The following is a 26805-nucleotide window of genomic DNA, read 5'->3' on the forward strand; positions in this document are numbered from 1 at the left end:
TAACCTTAAATCTATTTCTCTTTTAGTAGGAAACCGTTCCAATTTTCATTCACAGAATAAAAATCTAATTGCAAAAATATAGATTTACAGAGCCACAGATCCGTAACACAACAGGAGGGAAAGGAAACATTCCAGAGACATCTTGAAAAGTTCCGAAGGGACACGCACTAGCGGAAAATCTACAATTATGCTGTGGTTACACAATAGGCTATATTTAATCTTGGATTTGCTCAATAAGATCTTCCTTGTATTTGTTTTTCTCTTTTCCAACCTGTCACGATTTGGCTTTGTGTTCAGGAATGTTTTTCCACTCTTTGTCCAGTTTTTGCCTGGTAATAACCACCTTGCTGGGGTAAATGCCCACATGCACAGTTGTGCTGTTAGGTTTCTCACGTGGCACCCACGTGACAGCTTTCTTTGTGCACACCTGCACCACAGTGTCCATTTGCTGACCTTTGTAGCATCCCCCAAACCACCTGGCCTTGTCGTCCTTGCAATGGGCACGAAACAGTCATTGTATTTCCGCCGCAGCTCCTTGGAGAGCCAGGGAGACGTGATCTTCCTGCGCATGTGCAAGGAATCATCATAGTGGTGGCTGCGGCTTTTGCTGCAGTCTTAGGTCAGAAGGGGTTGAACCTCATGATGACAGTTTTACCTGGCACCTGGTGGACTCGGAAACGCGTGGCTTCACACGTATTTCATGGCTCTCTCATCTTAGATGAAGCATGAAAGCTAGAGGGTAATGAAATGACAGAAGTGCTCTTATCTTAGGTGGGATTAGACTCTGGTGAAGTTTTATATGTCCCTGAGAAGTAAAGAAGAGTAGGCCTTTGGTATGGAGAACGCTTTGGGCATATGTCACAATCGTGACTCTTCCCCTTTTCCTGCCAGAGCCATAAGGGGATCTTTCTTGGCGTTTCACCATGAGAACTTAGTGGTAAAGCCCAGGAAAGCGTGGGGCCCCTGTAAGACTGCAGCCACCAGGAGTTTCTCTCCCACAAACTAGTCATACTCAGTCTCCAGCGATTCATCAACATTGCCATTTAAGTGTTTCTACCAGTTTATGGTTTCAGTGGGTTCATCTCTCCGGGTAAGCAGATTTCAGCTGTGACTCTCTGGAGTTACCTATCTGTCCCGATTTGAGGGTGACAGTTTTTCCTATGACCTCAGTTTTCTAATAGGTCCAAGAAGAGTTGTTGAGTTTTAGTTTGTTCGGTTTTTTTTTTCTTGTTATAAATATGAGAGTGATGACTACCAAGCTCCTCCTTTACATGTCAGTTACTGGAAGATATATCTTAGAGTAGTGTGGACTACTAAAATGTAACTCTTTATCTTTTAATTTCCAGGGTGGATGTATCATCCTTAGTGAAAAAAAAAAAAATCCCTCTCAGTTCAAGTTTTAAGTTGTTGTTGTTGTCGTTAGAAATGACTGACTGTGGTATTTCATGTCACCACAGACAATACATGATGCAATTAAGATCTTGACTGAACTCTAAGTATGAGAATTTGAATTCTAGCTCTACTTCTTTCCAAGTATCTTAACTTGAGAAAGATATACCATCTAGCTATTTCTTAGTTTCTCCATCTGTAAAATGAGATCGATAATAGTACATTTCTCTCAAAGGGAGGATTAATTATATTAATGCATATACACATCTTAGAACAGTGCCTGGCACAAAATAAGTACTTAATGAGTATTCGCTGTTATTAAATTTCCCAGAAGTTAATCTGTTCCTCTGTTGGTGTGTAAGAATGGGTGTGTTTTTAACACATCGTAAAGTGTATAAATGCTATGCTAAATCACTATGGTGTACACTTGAAACCAATAAAGTATTTTCAAATATGCTTTAATTGCAAAATACAGTATTTTCACTGTTCCTTGATAGTGTAGAGACCAGGCGCATATTGGCATCAGGACTGTTAGAAATCATCATGCAACTTAGTCATGAGGCTAGGCCGGAGCAAAGCGTTTTATAATTGAGAGACACGCCTTTGTCCCTGACAAAGTAGGGCAAATGGCCAACAGCTTTGTTTCATTTTGCTGAAATCATTGTGTGTTTGAAAAATTATCTTTGTGGATAGTTTATGGGTTCTGGAAAACTCCCTATAAAAACAAGACTCTTCGATCCACAGGTGTTTGCTTTTCATAAAAAAACAAAACAAAACAAAAAACAAAAAACCCAACAACAAATAAACACAATACACAAATCTGATAAAGAAAGAAAGAAAAGAAAGAAAGAAAGAAAGAGCGAGAGAGAGAGAGAGAGAGAGAAGATAAAGACATAAATCAAATAAAGAAAGACAAAAAAAACGAAAAACAGAGAGAGCAGAGAGAGAGATCCGAAGAAAAGAAAAAGAAACTCAATAAGAACGAAACGCAGAAAGACGCAAAAGAAAGAAAGAATAAGAAAGAACAGAAGAGAAAGAAAGAAAGAAGCTCTGAAATCTTGTTCTCCATAGAAAATGTCTCCCTGTTATGATATACACAACTGTGTTGCCATGACTGGGCATGTGACCCAGGTCCTTCAGCAGAAATGGTGGAGATGCTCATGAGAAGCAGGGTAGAAGGATGCTCCCTTACGAGCTGATGGGTTCCGTAGTGACCTCTTGGTCCATGCCAAGACAGGCTGAGCGAAAATAAAAGTTTGTCTTAATGAGTGTCCAACCTTTACTGTGCTCTTTACCAATGTCATCCCACCTTAATGTCTATCAGCTTCTACCATTATCAATAGCAAATATTATTAAATGCCAATAAGTTGCAAGCAAATGTAGGGAGAGTATGAGAAACATTACTCATAGTTCTTGCTCTCCAAAGTTTTACAGTCTAGTGTTTGATGCTGCTCTTTGTAACTATTAGTTCTGCTTTCCTTGAAACTTAACCTGTATTTTCTCTTTATTTACTGAACTACAGACTCTTACAAGGAAATGTACGTCTCATTTGGCCCCATGTATTTTACATTTTGGGTCAAAGACAATGTTATTTGTTATCCTTACAGCTCACCTTACATCTAGGGAACTTACTTTATTCACTAAATTTTAAAATTGATATAGGTTATCCATCCCGTGGTTGTGATGAAGTTTTTGTCTGTGGAATGTGGATATCATAAGCCATTTCCAAATCTGGGTCCTAAGTCATCCTATAAGGTCTTGCTCTCTGCTTGTCTGTGGAGCCATAAAATGAGAGATTCCAAAATAATAGAGCCACAATGTAGAAGGGGACTTGCCCCTAAATTGCTTCTTGGCAGAGTGCTATCCCAAAGGGCCATTTAGAAGTCACATGATAGATAAAGCGTATCCTCATTGAACTTTACGATCAGAATATGTTTTATTATGTATTAATTATTGATTAATACATAATAGATGAAGTTTTTGCAGTTGTTTGTTACAGCAGCTGTGATTTAATGACACACAGATAGAGAATTGAATCTCAGAGAACCGAAGTAATTTGTTCTAGGTGACTTTATGCCAGGGCTGGAACTAGAGTTTCTGATCTCTAATTTGATGTCATTTTTTTGGTCTTACTTCTTTCCGTATCCAATCTCAGCTAGTTATAAAAAAAGAAACAAGATCAAAACATGAGAAATTAACACTGTTAGTGTGTGGTAATTCCACTCAATTACTGCCTCTCTGCATTTAAAAAATACAATTACCGGGTTTCAAGACATTCATTCTTTCGGATCCTTGCTGCTGATTTTCCCAACATAATTCTGAAATTGTGAATTTCAAGGGGTCTGGCTGAAAGTTGGGGGGACATGTAGATGGACATTAGACAATTATTTAAAATTAAGTCACGCAAGTTACCACCAACTCTGGTTATGAAATAAGTCCATGTTGAGTTCCCAGAGATCAAATTTCTCTGAATTGAAATGATAGTCACATGAGCTTGTGAATCTTTAATTCCATTTAATACTGAATCAGTGCCAGTGGGATGAGTTGGACAGTTAAAGGTATCTATCTAAAGGAAATACTTCAGGGCCAAAATAAACTGTCAAAATGAGGCTAAATTTAGCTTTGCGACAGAGCAGATATAAATCTAAGGGGGTTTCTCATCATCAGCTAAAAAAAAAAAAAACATTTGCGTCCCACAGAAACATTTTAAAAAGTTGAAGACAGACGGGTCAAGGTTTGTAACCTGTTTCCTCTAAGCCACAAGTCTTAGATCAGTTCCAGTAAAAGCTGAAGGTTATTTGAAGAAGTCTAATCAGTTTCATGCTGAGTAGATAAACTGTTGTGATGCAAAACTCTTTAGTTCAATGGCTTCGACAGTGAATGGTTATGGCTAATTCACAGAACGTGACAACTTAACGATGATGACTGTGCTCTCACCTCAAATGCTCCAGTGAGTATGTGAAGGATGCTAATGATAAGAAGACTGTTTTCTTTCCCAATTCTCTTTTTCGACACAGTGAAGCATTTGCATCAAGTGACTCAGTCAAAAGCAAGCTGAATGTCTGTTGTTATGAAATCTCGCATTCTTCCACAGTGAGGGGGAAGAAAGAAAATCAAGCATAGGAGAAAGGCATTTTTATTTTTACAAACAAACAAAGAAAAAAAGTGACCTTTTTTTTTTTTTGTCTGTGAGCTTTTTCCTAGGAAGTTGCTGAAAATCTGGTAGTTATGAACTGTATTTCAGTTGTGATTGTTGAATTTTGCATTTTGCATTGCGAGAAACTTTCCATGTCTGATTCCTTATTTTTTTAACATTTGTAAAATGATTCCATGATGACTTTTTCAAAATATTTCCAGAGTTCTCTGCCAAAAATCTCTGAGTAACTTTTCTTACAGTGTTTTCCTATAGGTCTTTCTTCAAAACTGATGAGGTTCTTGGGTGCCCCATGGCAGGGTTATGTGGCCAAGGAAGCATATAGTATGGCTTTTGAGATGTGTTTATTCATAATATTTTGGCACATAGAAAAAATATATTGTTTCTACATAGTAATTTTCTAACAGGAAAATAAGTCTATGTAGTATAAGGATAATTACCACAAAAATCTTATCATGGGGAGTATCCTAATGTAAACTTTAAGGAAGGTATTTTAGAATAGAGTAAAAAAGAGTGTGTATATATATATTATATATATATATATATAAATTATATATATATGTTCTTTATATGGAGTTAATGTAAACTTTGATATTATGAGCAAAGATAACCTATAGGTTTTATATTCTATTAAAAGTAAAGAGTTTTCTCATCCAGTCCTCAGAGAGGAAGAGAGATTGTACTCCAAATGCCCTGATTAATGCTGACAATCACACTTTGGGCTTGACCTAAAGGGCAATAGCTTTGGCCTACCAACTAAGGAAGCAACCTCATTGGAACAACCAGAAACCCAAAGGAAAGCCACACCTGTTCTTCAAGGGGAAAACAGATGACAAATGACACGATGCACTTTCTCCCATAACCATTGTCTTTTTTTCCCTTGAGTAATTTTTCAGATATAGGCGGTCCCCAACTTGTAAGTTCACAAAGTTCATTTGTCAGGATAATTGTTGAAACTGAGAACATAACGTCTCATAAAATCAATGATGTCCTGGTGGTTACTGAGGTTGATATCTTTTTTTTTCTGTCTAAATCCCTCTCTTTTTCTTTCGTTGACAGTGTCCCCTTCTCTATTTCCCACCTCGTGGTTCTCAGAGAGCATCTCATGCCTCTGGACAGCAGCATTAGTTGAAGTTCAGTGATTAGTCAAAGGAGTAGATGCAACTCAAGTTGGGACAATCATAGTGTGATCCCCTCCCTAGCCATAGTGACTTATCCAGATGGTGGGCATGTGGCTCAAGCTGAGTGTGGCCAATTAGATTCCTTTCCAGGAATATTTTCAACTAGAGCTGTGGAGCTTCTCTGGTCTGAGGCTGTGAGGTTGTGAATGCATTGCTGTTAGAGTCAGTATCTCCCACTGCATGAAGACACTGGCTTATAATAAGAAAGAGTAAAACTAATGGGTAGAGAGAAGCAGAGATGAAGGAGGAAGAAAGAAAAGAAAGAAAGGAAGAAAGGAAGGAAGGAAGAGAGGGAAAGAGGGTGGGAGGGAGGGGGGAGAGAGAGAGAGGAAGGAGGGAAGGAGGGTGGGAGGGAGGGAGGGAAGGAAGGAAGAAAGGTAGGGGGGAGAGAGAGAGAGAGAGAGAGCGAGCTGGCAACTTTGGATCTTTATTTTGTATGTTGTTGTTGTTGTTGTTGTTGTTGTTGTTGTTGCACTGCCTTAGTTCTTGTTTTCTGAGGTTGGTTGTTCAACTCTTTAAGTATGGAATCCCCCAGTAGTTTTAAAATAAAACAGAATCTCTCTCTTCTTTATCTTTTTTCCCCTTAAGTCTAAATTGTGCTTCCGTTTCTTGTAATCAGGCATCCTACCTGAACGAGTCGATTTCTCAGGCCAGGATTTAGAAATGTATTTTGTCCACAATGTAGGAAACTAGCCACTAGTATGAGCCTGGGGACCCTCTCCTTCCTCTTTCCTCTGATCTGCTTTCAACAAGGGCTCAGTGAGATCAGATAACTGAAAGAGAGAAGACTCGGTTCCAGCGTTGTAATTAAATATATCCTTCCCTCGCCGTAACCATGATGACAACAATATGATGAAAAGGAAACATACTAGTCCCCAGAGTTCTTCCAATTTTCTGGGATCCTCAGCCCAAGTAAAGAGCTCCAACAAGACCTTCAATATTGTGCTGGCTGACTTCTCAAAAGAGCATTAATCAAGAGGCATGCATACTACTGGTAATAACTGAGTCAGGGCTTTAATCATCTGAGAAGGGCCTTCGTGGCATACTTACCCACTTGTTCATACTTTGTTTTTTGTTTTTTGAAACAGATGAGTCAACAGTAGAAAAGAACTTTTTAAAGAAGTACCACTCAAAATAGCAATTACATTATTGTGATGATAGTGATCGCTAATCAATGCTTAGTAGACTAGTTCGCGACTATTCCTCATTGATGGAGAGGCACAAATCCTCCCGAGCTCTGATAATACTTTATCACAGTCTGAAACAATTAGTTTTTATGCACTTTTTAATTATAGATGTTTACGTGTGCTCCGTGACCTTCTGAAAACACACACACACACACACACACACACACACACACATTGGTACGCGTGTACATTTCCCTTTTCAGCCATAGTCTTCACTACTTCTTGGTGTAACTGTAGTCAAATCAAATAAACCTGTACAACGGTGTGTTTGGTAAAAGGCAGGGAGTGGTTAGGAAAAAGCGTATACCATTGTATTCATTTTATCCTACCACTCTTTCTAATAATTCTCTATCCCTTGAGAGGGTTATTCTAGTCTTTTTTTTTTTTTTTTGATGAATGCATCCATTTATTTAATAAATTCTACTTAGTATTTATTCTGTGTAGACACACGGTACACTCAAGGAACTGAAATATTAATAGAACAGAATCCTTGGCAATAGGTCCTCAGCCCAGTGGAGAGGCTGTCACATAATCAGATGGTTTTAACAGCAATAATGGGCACTTTGAGTGTGCAGAACATTGAACCAAACTCTGCTTTCAGAGGTAAGAGGAGGTTAGAGTTAAACTTCCTTCCTAGGGGAGATTATAGTTTAACTGCATCATAGAAGATGGGTAGACATAAACTCAGAAAAGCCTGTGAGTACAGAAGATAGAGGATGAGATGGTGGTAACTAGAAGGAGGACCGAGAGAAGAGTATTGTAGGAATAGGATCCAGCCCTGGGAAAACAATGTGGTATATGAAGCAAATTGGCGTTGCAAGAGTGGTAAGTGTGAAACAGGACATAGCTAAGGCTGGGAATTAAGAGATAACTAGGGACCAGATGATGGAGGGCTTTATGTTACTTTTATGGTGTTTGAGTTTATCTTTGTTGATAAGGAGCTAATTAAGGGATTTGAATAGGTTTGTATCATACACATATGTACTATTTGATAAACTGCTGTAGCATCGGGGTTGAAATGGATCTGAGTGAGATAATGCTAAGGCTCTCATTACATGACTTGCACACGTGATGGGGGTTTCGCTGTTTTGATTCAACAGAAGTCCCACAGCCACTACAAAAATGGCCAAAGTATATAAACACAAAGTTTACAGAAAAGGAAATACAAATGACTTTTAAACTTATTTACTAAAGCTCAGTCTTGTTAACAAGATCAAAGAAAATTAAGTCCTAAAGAGACATCGTTTTTACCTGTTGGTCAAAATCTAAGTCTATTAACACACTGTGACTGTATGAGAAACTAGCCACCTTCTTGCATTTCTGTTAAATGCATACTTTTTCACATGTATACTTTGACTCACCGTTCTACCTCTAGGAATTATCCTACAATATACTTCCATATGTGTAAAAGTGATTACATACAAAGTTCTCATTGCAGTGCACTGTAAAAGTGAAACATGGAGACTTTGAAAGCAGACATTCTGTGCATGTGATGGAATACTATGATGCCGTTGGGAAGAATATCGACAGCTCTTTATAGAGAGAGAGGGAATGGTACACAAGACAATATTTTTATAAGAAAAACGTGGTACACAAGACTAGGTATCATGCGGTGACATATTGATATAAAAAAAACAACGAGTGTGCATAGAATATTTTTGGAAGAATACGTAAGATATAGGAGATGCCCTGATGAGGGACCAGGCTGGGGGGCGGGGGGGGGGGATCAGGAATATGGAGTGACTTCTTATTCATAGTGTACCCCTTTATATTTTCAAAATTTACACGGCATGAATGTATTACCTAGTCAAGAAAGGAAAAGAAGGAGAGAGAAAAGAGAGGAAGAGAAGAAAGGAATAAGGAAGGAAGAAAGGAAGAACAAGGAAGGAAGAAAGGAAAGAAATTAGGGGAATTCATGTGAAAAATTGACCTCCCATAAGGGGATTGAATGTATGCCTACACAAGCGCAGGAGATGAGGCTTGGAATCCATCTGAAGCAAAAAATAAAAACAAAAAAAATGTCACTAAGCCATCCATGTAACGCTGATCCTCAAAGTGCAAAAGTCTCAGATAAGCCAGAAAGAGTGTACTCATTGATATTATGGCATTTTGCTAATTCCGTCTGAACTTGAGATAGAAAAATAAATTCTTCCCCATGAATTCGTAACCATGGGTTTGTCTTTATTTTCATTTAGGAGCTGATTTTTATTAGTTATAGGAATCCTTAGGCCAAGAAGGTAAGATAAGAAGAGGTTTGGGTGGTAATATTCTGTGAAACGTGGCAGAATCACAAACGAAACTCATTGTAGCAGTTCATATCTTTAATCTAAGCTTCTCAGCTTTTAAATCTCCTAAAAGAATGAGCACATGGCCTAAAAATGACAAAACACACCAGAAAAAATATTACTGAGTGAGAGATGATAGGATTAGGCCTTCCGAAGTGTTATGACATTTCCATATGACAGAGCCATTAGTAAAATCATTTAAAACTATTAAACATAAAAAAAAAAGGACTCAGACCAAAAAAGATATGAAAAATATCTCTACAGAATTAGGAGAAAAACAAATGGAACTTTTAGATATAAAAGTGACTCTTGGGATTATTAGCAAGATTGTGGAATAGGAAGTCCCAGCCCTTGTTTTCCCATAGAAACACTGATTTAACATCAACGTACACATCAAAATACCTTTAAACGCGTTCCGGAATCCAGCTAAAAGGTTGCAGCACCCCAGATAAGCACAAATCCAAGAATAAGCTTATTGAAAGAGGTAAACAGAGCCGTTTCACTTTACCCATGTCAGACCTCCCCCAAGGTGCCACGGGTCAGCACTCAGAGAGATCACCTTAGCCTGAGCTACTTCCCCCGAGAGAAAGAGAGAGGGAAGCATGCATCCCTCACCTCCAGGCTTTTGAAGCCTTGCACAAGACTCGCTTCTGTCTCACTTTGCCCAGGGTGCAGTGCTGAGGAAACCAGCGCAGTTCGAAAGCCTAGGGGCGGATGGGAACAATCAAAAGGGGCAGCTGGCCCTCAGCAGCCATGGATCTGCAAGACTGGGAAAAGGTACATGTTACTGAAGCTTTCCCCCTGTGAGAGAAGTGGAGCTTGCACCCAACGTCTGGACCACTCAGTGCAGCGACCTGGGGAAAAGGAGCGGGTGGTCTATGGCAACTTACATGGTTCTGCGAGATTAGAAGGTGGACAACCCTGAAGCATCTCTCCCAGGAGGGAGGATATGGACCAAATCATGATATCCATAGAAAAGTTTTGAGAGGCTCCCAGAATCTCTAATCAGGCTGATTGCTGAAGCGCTTTCCCTGTCAAAGTCAGTTTATAAAGACTGGAAGGGATTACTTCCTCTTCATATCTGCTGATTTAAACACAGAGCTATAAGATGCATGAAAAATCAGGGAAATATGACATAGCCAAAGGAATAAAATAAATCTCCAGGAACCAATCCCAAAGAAAGAGTGATCCGTGAATTTCCTGAAAAATAATTTGAGATAATCATCTTAAAGAAGCTCAGTGAACTACCTGAGAACATAGATAAGCAGCTAAATGAAATCAAGAAAATACATGAACAAAATGAGACTGTCAACAAAGCGATAGAAATCATAAAAAAAAAGAAACTTTGGAGCTGAAGAATACAAAAACAAAAAAGAAAAAAGAAATCGATAGAGTTTCAATGACATACTTGATTGAAAAGAAAAATCAGTTCATTTAAGAGAAGTATTTGCAAATTATCCAGTCAGAGGAGCAAAAAGGAAAAAAAAATGAAAAAAAAAAAGTGTAGAAAGCCTACAGGCCTTATGGGTCACCATTATAGCTGAAAACATCCCAAATCTGGGAGGGAAATAGGCCTCCAGAGTCACACAGCCTAAAGGTTTCAAAGAGGATGAATCTAAAGGCTACAGCAGGGCACATTATAATCAAATTGTCAAAAGGAAAGACAAAAGAATAATTTGAAAGCAGCAAGAGAAAAGCAATTTATCACATATAAGGGAACCCATTTGATTATTAGCAGATGGTTCAGAAGGAGCTTTGCTGGCTGGGACAAAGTGGAATAATATATTCAGAGTGCTGAGAGAAAAAATTTTCCAGCCAAGAATATTGTACTCGTCAATACTGTCCATCAAAAAAATGAAGGAGAGATAAAGAATTTTTAAGACAAACAAAATAGGAAAGAGTTAATCATCACTAGACCTGCCTTACAAGAAATGATAAAGGGAGTTCCTCAAGATGAAATGAAAAGACATTAAACAGAAACATAAAAGTATATGAAAGTATAAAACTCACCACTAAAGGCAAATATAAAAATATAGAATACTACATTACTGTCATGATAATAAGTAAATTACTTTTAATTTTAGTATAAAGTTAAAAGGCAAAAATATAAAATAATAATAATAAAGACTAATGGAGGGCATAAACAGGGGCATCGAACACTGGCTAACGATTTGATGTAAGATGAAAGGTTAATAATTGAGATTAAAGTGTTCTAAGGCTCTTGAATATTTTGGGAGAAGGGCAAAGATTATGATTAACTTTATGCATTGTTTAGGAAATACATGCACTACAAATTTTGAGTAACCAGCTATAAACAAATATAATGTGTAAATGTCAAACTGAATGAATAGAAGAAACAATAAAACAAAAGAAATCTATAGAAAAAAGTGAATAAGAATACAATATAAGGCGGTAAACATAAATTAATCATTAATAAGACAAAGCTTATCAGCTAACAACTTGTCAAATTTAGTAAAAAGGAAAAACGTGAAAAATAATTCCGGTTACAGAAACATATCTAAAACAAAAGTGCACAGAGAGGTTGAAAATAGAAAAATAAAAGTTACAGTAGACAAATCACCAAATGAAAACTAGTGAAGCTACTGTAGTACTATCAGGATATTTTTAGGCAGAACATAGATATAAAACAATCAGTACATAATCATAGAAAGAACGACTTACTAAGAAGATGTACAAGCTTCAAGCTGTACAAGCTTCACACTGTGTAAGGCAAGAATTACAAGAAGAAAATATAAATACATTATCATGGCGAAAAATGTAGAGTAAGTAAGTCATCAGGTAATTGATCCAGTAGAAAAATTTATTAGAGGCATTTAAATTTGAAAGATAAAGGTATAGATAGATTAGATATAGACATAGAAAAAGACATAGAGCCATATGAAATTGTCACTAAACATTCTTGACTTAAAATTGGCAATTAATTTCATATGATTTAATCAAATATATAGAAGACTGAAAATGATTATAACTAATAAAAGTTATAACAGGACATATAAAACTAATAATATAAATTAGTAAATTTAATTGAAGAATACAAGCAAATTATCATGAATGTTGTGGTGTTTTGTTTTTAAAATAAGAATACTAACGATTTAAAGAATGCCCCCATATTTTGCTTGGTTTGGTTTTGAGCAAGGAAAGATAATTTTAACAAGAAAATAACCATGCGGGAATAATCAGGAGAACTCTAAAAAGAGTATTAATAATGGGAAAATTGTCCACAAATTGACATAGTAATATATAAGAATATAGTTCGGATATAAACTAAAAGTCATGTTATGTATAATGTTTGCTAAGTAGATTGTATATTTTATACATGTTAGACATGCTTCTAAGCATTTTATAGAAACTGTCTTTTAAGTCATTTATATAAGGTAGGTGCTATTATCCCCATTTTACAGAGGAGAAATTAGGCAAAAAAATTAGTTTTGAATGAATATGGAAAAGATGGATTTACTAAGTAGGGATGGAATAACTGATTTTCATTTTATAAATGGATGGCTCTCTATATAGCTTTATACCAAAATAAATCCACTAGATCAAAGATTTAAATGCAAAAGATGAAATCATGCTGAAACTTCAAAAGCATAATCAGAGTGATAGAAGCTTTCTAGTAGAGACAGTAAATACTTTTTTAAAATTACTGGATGATTCATAGTGAAGAAGAGTAGGGCGGTAGCTAACATGAAATGTAGAATTAAGAGGATTGATTTGTGTATGTGTGTGTGTGTGTGTGTGTGTGTGTGTGTGTGTGTGTGTGTTTCAAGCTAAGACAGACCTTTTCTTGAGAGGAAAATACCAATAGAGGGGAAAATGGAATTTGGGAAAATTGAGGAAACAAACATAGGCAGTAGGTTTGAGGGCGGGCATTAGATTGGTTATGGAGGAGAGGAGACACATCTCACGTTCCGAAATGAATGAAGTTTGGGGTTGGGAATTACCATTGTGTGGTGGCTCATACATCAGGCTGCATGATATTTTTCTAGCGGTGCTCAGCTATATGAAAGAAGAGATCAAACAGTGTGGACCTGATTTAGAACAGTAAGTTTGTGGATGTGGCGGAAGGAGGGGAATGGAAAGGAACAGAGGATTCTGTTCAATGATTGCCGCTGGGGCCCAGCCTGGGTAGAATTAGGTGTTAAGTGGGGGTTGAGGAATTAGAAAAACAAACAGAGGCTTGAAACATGTAATGGCAGTGGTAATGGAGACAGGAAGATATATTCAAAAATGCTATGGGTTAAAACAGGGGAGTAAATAAAGGTGGGGTTGAAGAGGAAAGGAACATCTAGAATAACTCCTATGTTTCTAATTTATAAATTAGAAAATAAGGAAGGAGAAGCAAGATTAGGAGGAAAAGGATAAATTCTGTTATTGACGAATCGAGTTCAAGGTGCACGTGGGCCATCCAGGAATCATGTTTAGTAGACAGTTGTTTAAATAAATTTCAAGTCCAGCAGTGCCTTAGGTCAGATTCCCAGGAGATCTTGAGATAAAAATTCATGTACATACGATTTATTAAAGATGTGCTTCCAAATTGATCGACTGTGTAATCCAGCAATCCCTCTCCTGGGTATTTACCCCAAAGACTTGAAAATCCGTATCTGAAAAGATATTTGGACACCAATGTTCAAAGCAGCACTATTCAGAGGCCAAGATGTGAAAGCAACCAAAGTGTCCTACGATAGATGATTGGCTGCAGAAGCTGTGGTACATGTATACAATGGAATATTACTCAGCCACAAGAAGAGATGAACTATTGCCATTTGTGACAACCTGGATGGACCTCAAGATAATCATGCTAAGTGAAATAAGCCAAACTGAAAAAGTTGAAAATCACATGATATCACTTATATGTGGGATGTAAACCTAAAAGCAACAAATGAATACAGAACAGAGACTCAGGGACATGGACAATTGGACCAGTGGTTACCAGAGGGTAGAAGGTGGGAGACGAGGGAGGAGGTAGACAGGGTAAAGGGGGTCAAATGTAGGGGGATTAGGGAAGTGGGTAAAGGGGATCAAATATATGGTAGCTGAAGGAAACTGGACTTTGGGTGGTAATCACACAATAGAATATATGGATGTCAAAATATAATGTATACCTGAAAATATTATATAATTGTATTAAGCAATGTTATCCCAATAAACTTAAAAGAAAAAAAAAAAAGATGTGCTTCCAAGTGTCATGGAGGCTGAATAAGGAAGAAGTCAATCAAGGATGCCATCTCACACAGAGTCCCAGCCTCCTCCAGTCCCAAGGGGAACCTGGAGAGTAAATTGCACCACAAATTTGTCCTGCTCCAAACAGGACTTTTATGCTGTTAACCTGAGCTTTTATATGGTTGCATCAGTCATTAGTTACGGTCTGCCCACATGTCCAAGCAAAGTGGCTCCAGTAGCCCAAGGATTGTGTCTAAAGAAGGTTTCAGAAGCACAGCTTCAGAAACAAAGCATGCAGGACCTGGGGGTGGGCACACGGAACAAGTAAAGGGGATCCGGGGGGAGCCAGTCAGAACATGAAGCATCTGGAGAGAGACCTACGTTTAGAATTCATCCCCCTGTTCATAGGAGTTGAGATGAGAGGTGGATGGGGCAGATGGTTTAGAAGGTACAGAGAAATGATGCTTGAGAATCCCTGGCATTTCAGTGGAAGGCAGGCCTGTGAAGAAGCCTGAGAAAGTGAAGAAAGCATCACGAAAAACCGGAAGAGTAGCAGACCGTGGTAACATCCTAGGGGAGTAATCATGATTGGCTTTTGCCAATGATTGTGATTTTTGTGATTATTCGGATACTCGTACAGGCCAGTCGTGTGATGATGAATACTAATGAGAGTAGCACAGATGTCTCTCCTGGGAAGGCCAGTCATCAAGACAAGGAGCACGCATCAGCTTTCCTGTCTACTTTGCAGAGCCCCGAGGAAAACCAAATGACCCTCACAGCTGTGAAGGACCCAGCCCCGTGTGAACATGCGTGACCTTCTGACAGCTCAAGGTCTTCTTGACCAAGTGTGGATTGTTTTTAATTAGGCCATCTAGAGAGCATGAATACGGTGATAAAGCACAGGTTCCGAAGGGGCAAAGGGAAATTGCTTGAGGGAGGGACTGGGAAAAGCCACGGGCAATATTTATTTAAAACAGTGGGAGAATCAGACTACACTCAGGTCTTCTGGGCTCCGTCCCAAACAGGAAGTAAAGCTATACGAATTACGGTGACTCAGAAACTAATCTCACTATGTACCTGGCAGGAAGAGGGAGAGAGAGAGAAGGAAAGGGGTGGGGTGGGGGTAAAGCTGCAGTGCTTTGGGGGGATACAAGTGGATGGAGGCTTTCCCACCGCACAAAGCAAGACTTCTGGTCCCCTGAAAATGAAAGCCTTAATAATTCTTCTTCTTTCTCTCCAGCTCCATCTTCTTTTTTAAAGAACAAAATTTGCTCTAAGTCTGTTATTATTGTTATTGGTTATACAATAACTATTACTTAAATAGTATACACACACACACACACACACGCACGCACACACACTTTGGAAAAAATGACACAATCTTAAAAATTGTGAAAATCACCCACATTCTTATTATAAACAAATCTTTTGGATATTTCACATGCATGGAAGTGTTAATTTTTTAAATTACCTTGTGCTTTCTTTTTATGCTAATACACATCTTTAAAATATTATTTTGTGGCTATAGAATATTCCTTCGTACAAATATCACAATTCAATCAACCTCTTGTTTTTAAACTAAGTACAATAAATGCCATTCTGATATTAGGGCCACAGCTGGGATTCAGTGGTATGGCTTGAATCTAATACTTGCATGTTCTAGGCACAGCCGTTGATTATATTTGGAGGAAATGCAACATTGGAAGATGAGAGTGACTTGAAGCTATAAGAGGAAGAACTGTATCTGGATAAAATACCTCCAACCCAATTAATGATACGAAATTATTTTCTTATTTTACAAGAGTATTTAAAATCTTACTCTACAAGCCTACTGCGATTATTGAAATTCGAAGTCCCTATGAAATCTGAGAATCCAGGGGAACTATCTCCAACACCACCAAAGCCACACTCCTTCTCATCTTCCTAGATTAGAATCAGAAAGAAATGTAAAATATCCTCCCTGACCCGAAAGAAAAGACAGTCTAACCGGAACACAGAATGATGTAGGCAAAAGAAAAATTATGCTTGCCATTCTCTTCACTGCATCCCCCCACCCCCCCCCAAAAAAAATCCTTTGATAATTTCCGCCTGTTCATGTAACTGCATTTATAGCCAAATGTTCTCAGACTCTGTCATGTCTATACTTTGTGGTAAAGTGATTCCAAGTGTAAGTGAATTTGGATTTTATTTTTCTTACTAAAATCTTTTTTATTTCCTTTATCTCATCCGCTCATTCCATTTTTTCATCCTGACTTCCAAATGCCCAGAGCTATACTTTTTTTCTCCTCTTAATTCTTGCAACGCATGGCTAGGTCCATTACCTCCTGAAGTTCTAGATCTCATGGTCGGTTATGCAATACCTTTCTCATGAATATCCTATTATTCTTGTTTCCTTTGATAATCCACATATTTACTTAGGATTCCTTGCTTGTTATATGTTGCCAAAGAAAGTCTCAATTCTAGGATATCGTGTTCTCTATAAATTCACGATTCTCCACCTTCAATATTGCTAGTAATTCATTCATGTTTTATGGATTTCTTATGGCATTAGCCGCAGCTACTATTCCAAACCTTTTTCATATTCCCTTAAACAATCTCCGTAAGTTGCTTGCTCAGAATTATTTTTCCTTTTGTTATTTGCTAATAGAGCTTTTATTCCTAAAGCAAAATGCTTAATCCCAGAGTAAAAATCAAGATAGGTCTAAGCCGGTAATGCTAATCTCATTTTCTTTGCCCATTTATGGTCTTGGGATACCTCCTGACCAGTTTTGATCAATAAGATTAAGGGGATATTTGCTCTAGGCTTCTGGAAAATTCTATATATTTTATAATATATTATTATATATGTATATATACACACATATGTAAATGTATATGTGTATGTATATGTAATATATACATATAATACATATATTCAGGAGAAAACATGTAAATGTGTTTCTTTTCTATCACCTTTCTTTAGAGATAGCACGTGAAACTGTGATTCAATAGCCATCCTACCACTTTCAGTAGAAGGTGAAGAAAGTCTCAAAGATGACAAATCTGTATGTTGATATTTGTTGAACCATCCTGTAACCATCCTGTAATTGCCTGCTTCCAGGCTTTTTATTATGAGTTAATTAATTGCCTGGAAATAATTATTATACTACTTGTGAGCAAAAGTATCCTAATAGAGCAACTTAGGTCTCAATCCTTACTACTGCTTCTTCATCTTAACAGATGTTATTGTCTCCTATTCTACTAACGAGACCCAAACTATCCTGCAAGGGCACAGGTGGATTATTACCAATTCTACTGTTCCTGTCTCCTATTTAATAGGATGAAGTGCTCTTAGCAAAACTAATGAATTTCTCTGCCTGTTAGAGTTTATCAGCTTGTCCCTACTCTAGAAGATAGCTCCATCAATCTTCTATTTCACCTAAACCTTTAATCTTTTTGTTAGATTTGCCTTCTCTTCACCTTGCTACTGAGGGAGGGATCCCCACCGTATGGTTATTGGGATGGGCAAACATAGGACACCCAACACTGTACAGATGAGTTTGACAACAGTTTAGTCACCTCTACTCATGACCCAGGAGAGGACACCTGTCATGGGTGACAGTTGGTTATATGAGGATTACACTCAGACTAGGACAAACAATCAAGAGGCTGTGGGAGGAAGGCTTTGTAGTATCAAGAAGGTGGTTAAGGCTTAGTTCCCGAGAGGATGTGACTGGCTTATTTCTGTGGGCTGGTAGAGAACTAAAGACTAGGCATAAGGAAGTCTGTGCCTGGTGCCCATGGTAAGGACAGGTGTTTGGCTAGGAGAATTTATCCAAAAAACAAATGTGAACATTTTGGCTTTTTTAGTCTAGGCAGATATAAACATAAACTTAAAATATATTATCTATACATTTTAAAACTTGTTTTAAGTTTGTGAATATTTTTCTATTCAGGTATGCATGTACTGCTACAATATGATATTTATGATTATACTATCTTTACCCAAAGGCCAAAATTTAGATATTTTATTTTTTTCTGGTGACATACTCCTGTTGTATTTTTTTTACTGAATACTCTTATGGTTAGATGTTTGAACATATGAATGACATTTTTCCACCCCCCCCCCTTTGGACAAATTCTAAAAAGTAGAAATTTAGTCAGAGGGTTTACAAAAAGCATTAACCACATGCTCTCAATTGTCATACAAAAAGTTTACTCTCATTTACACTACCAAAAGTGTCCTTTAGTGCAATTTCCAAGGGCTTTTGATAACATCAAGATTTACAGTCTTTTAATTTACTCAAATGTGGTAAGAAACTGTCACTCTTGTTTAAATACTTGTTTCTTCATACGTTGATTGGTTATTTATAATTCTTATTGTGTAAACTAACAATATTATTGTTTTCCACTTTCCTATGTAAATGCTCATATCATTTTCTGACTGAATACTTATGGACTATTTTTTATTCTAGTAATAATGTTTCAAATTTCTCCATAATATGTCTACTAACAAAAAATTGCTGGGAGTATTTTTCTAATTAAAATTACCTCTATTTTAATTAGAAGTTCTTTGCATCTAAACATCAAAATGTTCTTTGTCTTACAGCAATTTTCTTCCCTTTTTTATGATGTCATCTCCTTTTAAAATTCATTCCTTTTGAAATTCCTATTATGACTACGTTTGACTTCTCTGTTCTGTTATTTTTGTTTCCGATCATTTCTCTCAACTTTTATGTCTTTATTGTCTTAGACTTTTCTAAGTAACATATTAAAACGTCCTCTATTTAAAAATGTTTCTTCTAAGCCATTTAATGCCTCCATTGTTCTTTTCCTGTTTGGCAGTCATGTCTGTTACTTCTTTTTGTTGCGTTTTCCCTTTTTTTAATTTCATACGTGTAATATCCTCTCAGATTTATTGGAAAGTTTAATTTGAGATATTCTAAAGTTTTTTTCTGCTGCTTTTAGTAGATGTATTCCATAAGATATATTTACTTACTGTTTATTTACAGTGATGTTTCCATTTACTAATCTTTCAGAAAGAGAAGATTTTTTAAAATTTTATTTTAGAGAGTTGAAATTGGTGCTTTTGCACATCATTTCAGTCCTAGTTTAAGGCATTGATACTGTACAGGATGTGGAAAAAATTTAGATTGATTAGAGTTTAACTACGCCAGATCATATATCCAAGACCTTTGGGAAAATAGAGGGCTGTATCCCATTCAAGCAAGTTTGCTCCTGTGCTAAAATGTTCATTTTCATGGTTGTTATGGTGGCATAAATATAATTTAGCCAGTGACCCTTGATTAACCTTATTAGTGGCCAGTGGAATATTACATTTTATTTAGCTTGTTCTTTACTTAGCTGCCCAATTCTCTACTTTACCAAAAAGGTAGTAGGGTTGAAAATAGCCTTTTACCAATTGCCCCAGAGACCTCACTTCTCATGTCTTAGCTTCTGTGCTAAAAAAAATGTTATCGTAGTTCTGCTAGGTAGAACTACAGACTTTTTCTGTTATATGGCAAACATCAAGTCACTCGGCAACTCCCTCAATCCTGTTTCACCCACAGATATATTTCAGATCTTCTTCTTCAATACTATTCAAAGTATTGGTCTGTTGCTGGAACTAGTCTCTTATTTCTAGTGTCAATACATATTTTTCTCATTATTATATTCTTTATGATTTTTTAAAAAAAATAAATTTGATAGAGATGAATGAGAGATGATTCTCTTCTTTTCATATTAAATATTTTAAATGGATGGTCAGCACTCTTTGCCTGTAATTTCTTATCAGTAACTCATTATTAAGTCTTTAAATCTACTTCCTGGCTAGAACTATAAAACTAAAAATTCTGGCTATTTTAATCAATATATTCTAATAACAAAGTTCTTACTTCTTTTTACTCTCTGTATCAGTCAGGATAGACTAGCTAATGTGCACTAACAAACAACCCCACAATCTATGGCTTTTAACAATTCGGTTGTATCTCTCACTCAATGCCACATGCCCTTTGTGGGTTGGCAGGGAGACAACTCTGTTTCACACCATGTCCTCGTGCTCGGTCCCATTTTAATAAGTTATTCAGTAAGAGAGAAAGAAGCATGGTTTGATTCCTTTCCATTTCAGGACATGAAGAGTCTCTGAATTGCATATTCTTATAAAATGAAAATAAGTTAATTGCAATTATATTAGCCCCTGAAAACCATAGAGAAATCCTCAATACAACAGATGCGTGTTAAAATCATTCGAACTATTAAAAAAATGCCATATTTAAACAGCATCTGAAATTTAAAGATGATTTTTTTTTTTTTTGGTAAAAACAAATGACCATGCAAGGTGAATCTGTTGGGTTTAAACCTGTAAAGGGACAGTCAGCCTCAACCATACATGTGAGAACTCACATCCTAATTCAAAAGTTAAAGGCACATGTATAGTACTTGGAGAAAATGTGGGAACTTTCATGAGCAGGTGAGACCCTAAATGACCCTTCAGGAAGAAAACATCTTACACATCAGTGATTGTAACTGCTCTCATTGGAAATTTTCATTATAGCAATCTTCTCAGTTTATGACTAAGCCACAGACCTAATTGTTCATTAACTAAATGCACTGTCATGATGTGTCTCTACTAAATTATGTTGGAGCATTTAATTAACACATTAAATGCTGAAACAGTAGTTTCTGTTGTGGGACAAGAGCTTGGGTTTTTTAATACAAGTTCAGTTTCTTTTTTTTGTTGTTCTTTACACTTTTTGGTCATTTCTTTTAACAGAGAATAGACAGATGATGAATATTTTACAATACAAATTTGAGAAGAGTTGCTTGAGGAATAAAACTAAAATGTAGTGGAGGTTTATTTAGCCTATGTTGTTTTCACAGTGTGCTTTAGAAACTGAAACATTCAACTTGTCACCTTACAACCGCACTTATGTCGTTGAATATTATTCTATTTTAGTTCCCTTCTTGGCTCCGAGGAGTGTAATTTTTTTTTATTTTTCCTAGTAGAACTTACAAGTCTTTCCATTAAATGCATTTGAGTTTGGGACTCTGAATTCTCAGCTTATTGTTTCTAAGGAAATGGCCAGGAAAGGTCACACATCAGCTTTTTAGAGTAAAAATAATGAATGGGCATTTGAAATGAATAAGAATTATTCTCACCCTCTGTCCCACCTAGGCCACGTGTTTGCCTTGTGCCTCATTTCCCACAACTGGAAGCTCCCAGCTGAATAATCATCTCCAAACATGCTGAGTTAATTGAAGAAAGGTGCTATATAAACACAAGGTACTATTATTATGGTCATTTTCCCAGACCTTGGGCTTCCCCACCCACTTCCTCTCAATTTACAATGAGATGGAAAGCATAGCTTCTTCCCAACGGATGCAGACTTTGAGAGCAATGCCTTTGGTGCCCTCAAGTGGTTCCCTCTATGCAGAAATCATTTAGCCGCAGAGCCTAAGCTCGTGACAGAAATGATTCCCTTGAACATGCCAGTTTAAAGGGAGAATGATATAATACCATAGGCTATATGGCCTTCTACATTAATATTTTTAAGTGAATCATATACATGTGTGAAAATGCCAGGCAGTCTTTGGCATTTTTAAAAATAATGTTAGCATCTCTTTTGAATGAGAAAGGATAGGTGCAATAAATATATTTATTCATAATCAAACCACTCAACAAATGATGAGGACAAATCTTTCTATCCCTAAACTAGAGACTGCATTGTGGTTGCATGAGGTTATGTGGAGGTACTGAGCAGACAACCAAGTCTTTATAAGTGTTTCTTAAATCTGTCTCTTGTCTCAAGTTTACCACTGTTAAGCTGGGTGTGGTTGGATAATTACTTATTCTATAATTCCTCTATTCCTAAGAGAAGAGCATTTAAACAAACGAGTCATTTTTAAAGTTATCAATTAATTGGTGTAATCAGCCGAGCATCTTTTATAGAAGAAATATTCCATATAGCCCCTTAAAATATAAAACAAATGATGTTCTGCTCAGGCTGTGCTGAGGAGGCTGACTTTTACCTAGTCTTTTTTCCTTTTTAGTCCCCCAGAGGCCCTGATAGACTTTAAAGAACCCCAAAGCTTCAGGGAACAATTTTAAAATCATTGTTCTAGTTATTGCTTTTGTTTATTTAGGCTCCAAATTCAAAATTTATTTAAAATATTAATTTCCTCATAGGTACTTATGACTTTAATTTTTCTATTGTTCTATAAAAAAACCCTTTTTTTCATCCTGATCATCAACATGGGTACAGAGGAAGTGAAGTAGAAAAGATGAACTTTCAAGTTCCTGTCTATCTTCAGGCTTTTGAGACTTTATGAATCCACGGATAATTCTTTTTAATCACACATACTGTTAAGTATCAGTTACTCAATATGAATTGGATTTTGTCAGGATAAAGAGGCTGGTTGAAGCATAATCTCTAACTCACCAAACTTTTGAAAGCTATAAAGCAGTTTATCACAATATAATTAGATGATACTAAAAGCATGTGAGCACTGAAATTTATGTGACAAAGTAGTCTGAATTTTACTGCTGTTCAGAGAAGGGGAGACCAGCATATTTTGCAGAAGTCAGGAAAAGGAGAAAATGAGCCGAGCTGCGCAGAGAAGAACACGTGACTTTAGACGGTCAGAAAGGTTGGAGGTTGTGAGGTCTTTATCAACGTCTGGGGCAGGCATGAATATACTGAACCTCGCTTGGGGAGGCTGTGGGGTATGCAGGAGCTGGACCAACAGCTAGAATCATCAACTCCGTGGCTGGACCCTGGCTCTGCTCCTTAGTCAAGGGGAAAATGTTTAAGAAGACACAAACAATATCTGGTGCTAAAAGCATTAATTTCTTCTCTTAAAGAGTGATAGAAGAAAAAAATAATCCACTCTGATTTCATGAACACGTTATTTTTACCATATAAAAATATTGGAAAATTACAACATTTTGAAGGTATGAGTGGCAGTTTATGCTTTGACTATATCGTTTAAACTTGACTCTAAGCAGATAACTTGTTTTTAATATGTAGATTGGTGATGTTAAGAAATAGTAAAATATTTTCAGAAATTAGCATGTAATTAATTATATGAAAAATTTCTCACTGTCAGGTAAGTAGGCATGCCTAGGAACTCAACCTGCTAGGTAGGTGCTGCCCTAACCAGATAGCAAGTCATCGGGTGTTAGTAATTCCAAGAAGTGGAATATGTAATATTGGAAATCTAGATGTTCAAATATAAGAGGTGGGACGTAGCTAAAATAAAGGGACAAGTGTCACTTTCAAGGCACAAAGTTCAGATAGTAAGGTAAGAGGTAATATGGAAGTTAGTGGATCCTTATTAAATTCTGTTTGGTGATAGAACAGTAAAAACGCACCGTTCCCTAACAAAGTTGGTGGTTTTTCTCCACTTAGATGGCTATTATTTTTCTTCTTTATTTCTCACACTGGCTCATGTGCTCCTGGCCTTGGAACAGGTTGAAGTGAAAACAGGAAGACCTCATTTCTCCTGCTCCGTTTCCTGACAGGTCAGCACTAGGAAGTGCCCAGGGCCTGGAGGTGTGGGCTCAAGTCAGTTCCTGAACTCCTGAATCAATTTGTTTCATTCCCTGAGAAGGAGACATGCTGTTAATAAAATATTGTGGCCTGGACTACGAAAGAACATTGATAGAAACATCAATTTACTCATTTTATCACATTAGTAGGCCAAATGAAAAAAAGAGAGAGTAATCTCAAAAGATGCTGGAAAAGCATTTGGAAATAATACTCAACATCAATTCACCAATAAAAAGCATTTTACTACTCTTGGAATTAAAAGATGTATTCAAATAGGCCAAATTTTTTGTAGGTGGAAAGAATATAGAAATATTGGAAAGGAGGACAGAGAATAATTATTATATATACATATATATACATTATATGTATTATATAGATAGATGACATATCTACCAGGAAAATGAATACATTACTTTGACAACTGTAAGAGATTGAATCTAAACAAATGATTATAATACCTATATGTGAAAATTAGTAGAAGTTCTCTGTAATAGCAATAAGAAGTTATAACGAGAATAGAAAATATTTTATTTACAATACCAAAATAAAGGAAAACAGCATAAATGAAACATAGGAAAAAATACTTTAGAAAACATTTTGGAAGCATAATATTAGACAATGATTTAACAGGGATATAGACTATTGTAATACTTCCTGAAAGTTGGGAAGTTTATTTCTTCCTCTGTCCCAGCCTTGAGGTGCAAGCAGTTAGAGATTATAATTGTGTTACAGTTATTAGAACGCTGCCTTTCAATTTATGACCGGAGCTGAGAATTTTGGGCTTTAAAGTTGTTACTTTCTGTCTTTAAGTCGTCCATCACAATTAAAAACAACCAGTTCACCTCCAATCCATTGAAATGCTCATGCCCTATGTACTCTTCCATGCACAGGTCACTCAGACTCCCAAGCTTTGCCTTTAATGGGCCCTTTAATACACGTCGCCACAGATGGCCAACGCATGCCACTAGCTGACAGCGTCCCAGCCCTTAACTGCACCAGGAATTCTTTACCGTTGTCAGCATCAAGGTCAGATAATACACCCTAAATTTCACCAACTTCTCTGGTGAAAAGCTTGGCGATTGCGATCATTTCCAGTGCTAACTTTTCCAGCTGCTTAGTTGTGGACACGGGAGTCTAACTTACATGTTAAGAGTCCAACGAAACATTATTATAAGCAAAAGAATGATGTATGTATATAGGCGGGAGTTATTAAAGGATGGTGGGGACATACCTGATTTCTCTTGGTACCAGAGAAACAGGTGTAGAGATTCCAGAAATAAGAAGAGTGCCTCAAATCACGCCCAAAGACTCTTCTGCTCCTCCTGGGACCTCGGTAGGACACATGACTAATGCTGCACGAATGCCACTAGAATTGTTGCCCCTGCCTCTGTTGGAAACTAGAAATAGCTGCTGCCTCTTATATGACCTGTCAACACAGTATTAATTTCCAAATGCAACCTGAGGAAGGCATAAACCTTGTCATTAAAATGAGCTGTGGAGGCTGAGAATTGAAAATTCACCTTTTCAGTCTTTTAGGGAGGAAAGCTTACTTTGTTCAGGAGAGTCCCGAAGCATAGGAAGGGATTCCGTTGCTGGGCTGCAAAAACAATGACAAATATGAGTGAGTAGGGGAAGTCCTCTCTCACGTATCTTATTTTGGAAAAACATTTCTCTCACGTACTTTATTTCTGTTCAGATTTTTGTTCATTTTTAAAAGTTAGCTTGTTTGGTTCTTGTCTAGTTTTAAGAATTATCTGTATACTTTGGATAACAATCCTTAACAGATATGTCTTTTACAAATAATTTCTCCTAGTCTGTGGCTTTTCTTCCCATTCTCTTAACAGTGTCTCTTGCAGGGCAGACATTTTAAAACAAATTTTAACATAATCTAGCTTACTGATTATTTCTTTCATGGATCATGGCTTTGGTGTTGTATCTAAAATGTCATCACCAGACCCAGAGTCATCTATATTTTCTCTTGTGTTATCTTCTGGGTTTCATAATTTTGCATTTTACATTTAGGTCTATGATCTTTTTTTTTTTTTTTTCCTTAAAATGAAAAAAAAAAAAAAAAGAAACTGGTGCTGTTTACATTGGGAAAGAGCGATAGGCACTAATCATTGCCCAAGGATTACTGGGAGAAAGAAAGCAGAGTGCTTCTGTTTCCACTTTTAAATTACAAAATTAAGACACGAAACAGGAGACAGAGGAAGGGTGGATGCCGGATGTCTGGAAGGGGGCAGACCTGCCTAGTTTTATGTATTTAGGCTCAGATACCCACGTCGTCGCATCATGGTTTAACAATGACCCATTTTGAGTTAATGTTTGCAAAGGCTGTGAGTTTTGTGTCCAGGTCTATGTTTCTGTATGCAGATGATCAGTTGTTCCATTGTTGAAAAGACTATCTTTTGTCCATTATCTTGACTTCGCTGCTTTCTCCGAGATCATTGAGTATATTTGGGTGGGTCTATGTCTTGGTTCTCTATTCTCTTCCATTGATTTGTCTGTCTGTTCTTTCATAAATACTGCACTGTTTTAGTTACTGTAGTTTTATTGTTAAGTCTTGAAGTTGGGTAAAGTCGGTCTTTCATCTTTGTTCTCCTTCAATATTATATTTGCTATTCTGGTCTTTGGTGCCTTCATAGGAAATATTTACAATCAATTTGTCAATATCCACAAAGTAACTTGCTGTGATTTTGATTGGAACTGAATCTATAGATCAAGTTGCAAAGAATATCTTGACAGTATTGCATCTGTATATCCATGAACGTAAAATACTTATTTATTCATTTCTTTGATTTCTTTCATCAGTTTTATATTTTTTCTCATGTAAGTTTTGCGCATATTGTTAGATTTAAACCTATGTTTTTATTGTTTTGGTATTAATGTACATGGCATTGT

The 26805-nt window shown here is 36.8% G+C and overlaps 1 pseudogene; it reads right to left on the reverse strand.

Annotated features, from left to right (window-relative positions):
* Positions 1 to 214: 214 nt before the first annotated feature.
* The window catches only part of LOC118612395, a 33648-nt pseudogene continuing 7057 nt past the window's right edge, over positions 215 to 26805 (reverse strand).

This window comes from Rousettus aegyptiacus, unplaced genomic scaffold (genome assembly GCF_014176215.1).
Source record: "Rousettus aegyptiacus isolate mRouAeg1 unplaced genomic scaffold, mRouAeg1.p scaffold_m13_p_16, whole genome shotgun sequence".
Taxonomy (NCBI): Eukaryota; Metazoa; Chordata; class Mammalia; order Chiroptera; family Pteropodidae; genus Rousettus; species Rousettus aegyptiacus.